This window comes from Pygoscelis adeliae, unplaced genomic scaffold, assembly GCF_000699105.1.
Source record: "Pygoscelis adeliae isolate BGI_AS28 unplaced genomic scaffold, ASM69910v1 Scaffold422, whole genome shotgun sequence".
NCBI classification, from domain to species: Eukaryota; Metazoa; Chordata; class Aves; order Sphenisciformes; family Spheniscidae; genus Pygoscelis; species Pygoscelis adeliae.
The window spans coordinates 118,342-122,073 of NW_008824188.1; positions in this window are offsets into that span (position 1 = coordinate 118,342).

Consider the following 3,732-nt stretch of genomic DNA (forward strand, 5'->3'; position numbering starts at 1 on the left):
ATGATGGGTCTTTCCTTCCAATAGATTAGAGCTTCCTGTTGGTGTTTTGTCATTTCTGAGGAAGGAAAGCCTGATATCTTTCAGCTCAGTTGTTGCTTCATCTCCTCTGCTCTCCCAGGGGTCTTGCACGCGCTTTCAGTTCTGCCTTACATTTTTGATTTTGTAAGGTTCCCTACTATTTACATTTCTTCACATATATCCTCTTCGTGCCATCTGCTACCTTATGTTTTTCTCATCTCTGAAATTTAGTAACCATATTTCATGCAACATTGTTCTACATTATTTTCTTAAAATTTAATTAAAAGGTTCTAAAAGAACAAAGCAAATTAGAATTCACTCTGAACAATTCAATGAAGACCTTCAAATGCCTTGACCCAAATGAATTTGTAACCAAAATTTTGTCCATTGTTTATCCAAAAGGTATATTATCAAATCAACTAGGAGAGTTTTATTACTGACAAAAGTTAAGATTATTATTAAAGAATGCCGTCTTCTCTACAAACTCTTTTTCTTTGGAATCCAGCAATTCTTCTAAGTAGTATTTACTTTTGAGTGAGTGTGTGGCTGTGCTTTGTTAGATAAAAGCTGCAGTACTAAAACTGTTTCACTGAACTTAGCTCCTGACCTACCTTCTGAGGCCATGTCTACAAAGGGATGATACATCAATCTAGTTTGTTTGATCTAATTACAGCTATTTAACTATATTGAGCACAAGTACACTCACCCCACTTTGTAATGCTGATTTAAGGTATTTTCACTGTTAATCGGGTGCACGGTTCTTTCCTGTATTAATTTACCTCTCAAAATATTCTGGGCAGTTATCCCATGGAGTGGTGTTCTGCTACTCAGCTGTACGGTTTTCTTTCACAGCGTGCTGACAGGGAGTTCTCAGGAATTTGGGAATTCTGTGGGTCAACCTGACAAATTACTGTTCCTTTTCTCTTGGCATCCATTGATTTTTGCCTGTGCAACTTCTTTTTCAAAATGCTGCAAGGTTGCATGAAGAAGAATCTGGTAAATCCATTACAAAGCATATTCCTGTGAGGTTGCACAGGTGGAAGGATTTAGTTCTGCGGCTTCGTAGAGCTTTTGCTACTTTGATAACGGAAGAAATGCACAAAGAAAAATAGCGAGATGTAATCAACCTGCTACTTCTGTACAGGATTTATCTGGAGCGGGTTACTCGATGGTGTGCTGTTTCTGGCTGTAGTCAGCTAGCAGTGACTGATAGCACAGGGTACCGGTGCAGAACTGGGGTGGCCAGCAGCGGCAGCCAAACATCAGGATGACAAAATTGCATTCCTAGAAACCTGTGCAGATCTTGGCTGCGGAGGCAGAATACAAAACAAAGACTTTCCTTAACATGCAGAAGGCCATTGCCATCTGTGGAAGAGCATCATTTCTGATTACTTCCAACTGAAAACTAGCCAATTCTGTGTCAGGGATATTGTAATGGGATTTTTTTTTAATGCGTATATCTGAAGAAGGTGCTGATCTTCTGTGTCATAAATCTTGGCAATACATAAGAAATTACCTAGAGTTTTTTTTCCAGGTAAAGCCCGTGAATCAAATAAGAGTTATGAGGGTTCAAGGAATAAACATGGTCTGTCGAGCCAGGAGCAAGAATTTATGAACACAGAGAACAACTTCTTAATGGTTGTGCTCATCAATGCAGGTGATTTACCATTGAATGGATGTATAATGAATGTAGAATGGGATTACGAAACTTCTTCAGAACAAACTCATTAGAAACTTGAGCTTGCCCTGATTTGTACAACATCTGTAAGGGGCAGGGAAAGATACTGAAAGGTGGGTAGAAGCAAGGAATGGAAAGACACTTTCAATGTTATGTACGTCCAGTGAAAAAGCCTCTGCAAAATAGCCTTTTTGTAAGGAAAAACTGCACTACGGTTTTATGAACAAGAGGTAACGGAGCAAATGAATCAAAGAAACAGTGTTTGATGTAATTAACAATTACTATAGGTGATGTCATGCTACTGTGGGCTGAGGTGTAGCTCAGTGAAGATCTTCAACAAAAGTGTATCGAAGTAGTTTGACTTAGCAAAATAAAATTAATAAAACAAGCACTGAATCTGAAATGCCTTGTAAACTTTAAACTCAGAGTGGATATGTATTTGCATAAGTGATCCACTCAATGCACTCCCTCATGTCTTCTGGAGCTGGAAGTTGCAAGAAAGTCCTCCAAGTAACTTATTGAAATGGCAGCCTGAGACAGTGGCCCAGAATGGTGTGTTCTTCATCTAAAAGTCCACTTTTCTGATTAAAATATTCCTTTCTCGCAAGTATTTTTCTTCCTGTATTTGCTATAATAATAAATACAGCTGTCATAGAGACATCAGGAGGTCCTTGGGTCCCATCCCGACTCTGAGACAAGAGAGAGATGCTTATCTGTATCCCATACAGATGTTTGTGTATCCTGTCCTTAAAAAACCTGAAATGCAGGGCATTCTGCAACTTCCCATACTAGTGTTTTCATTGTTTAAATGTCACTTTTGTTACTCTACCAAATCTTACTGTGAATTAAGTCTATTACCTGTTCTACTTTCAGTGGACATGAACATTTGATTGCTGACCTTTACTGTAGCGAAATGGACTATCGGTATTTTGTCCCCTCTCAATTCTCACATGAGCTCTCTCCTTTTTCTTTTCCTTTCTTTTTTTTTGTTTTGATCAAGCAAATCCAGTATTTCAATTTGTTCTTGGGGGTTGGATTTCCTCAGCCTCCCAGCATTCTTGCTGCTCTCTTTGTGTTCTTTTCAGTTGGCTTATGTCTGGTTTTATTTTTTTATGTGGTACCTGAAACTAGATACAATATTCCAGCTGAGATTTCACCAACGCTGAGTTGAGCAGGATGATTGTCATGGGTGTCCTACGTAAAGCAGCCTTATTAAATATTTCTGCGATGTATTATCTTTATTGCGTTGACTCAAATTCAGTTTGTGATGCATTATAACCACTGGCTTCTTTAGTGCAGTATTGCTGCCCAGCCAGTTACTCCCCTCCTTGTGCATGCTCGTGTCTTGATCCTTGGCTACAGAAAAACTCTAGTGAAAATGTCATGCCTGAAAACAAGGGGGAGAAAAAGATCTGAGGTGGTTTTCCAAATGCACTATTCTTGTGAACTCCAGGTGGGTCAGCCTGCCAATGGAAGAGGAATCGAGAGGTAATGTCAATTTTCAATATTGGATGGAAATTATAATATGTTTTGTCTTATTATTACTCAGAAAGCGTTAATTTCATAAAAGTTCTAATATGAGCTGGAATAGGAATGTTTGCTTGCAAATGGAAAAGAACATCGTTATAGTACATGAGTCTCAGATTATCATTTTCTTGCTAAACTTTTTCACTCTCCTGCTATTCATAAGATGAGCAGAATAACTTTGTTAATGTCCCTTTTAAAAAATAATAGGCATAGTTGCTAGAGTTGAGATGAACCAAAGTTAAATCTGAAAGGCATCTGAGGAAAGAAGAAGACAACAACGGAAAAGTTACGGGGTTCTGGTTTTGTCCAAAACGTTGCTGACATGAAGATACCATTTATGGATGTGAGGTGTCCTCTTGGTCTTTCATGCAATTATCTAGTCAGAACACTGAAAAAAGAAAAAGAAAAAAAAAAAGAAGGCAAAACCCCCCCCAAAACTGAAGATGCTTTTTGGCTCCATGCCCCTGCCAGTTATTGTTTAGAGAAACATGAAGAGGTGGCAGATACAA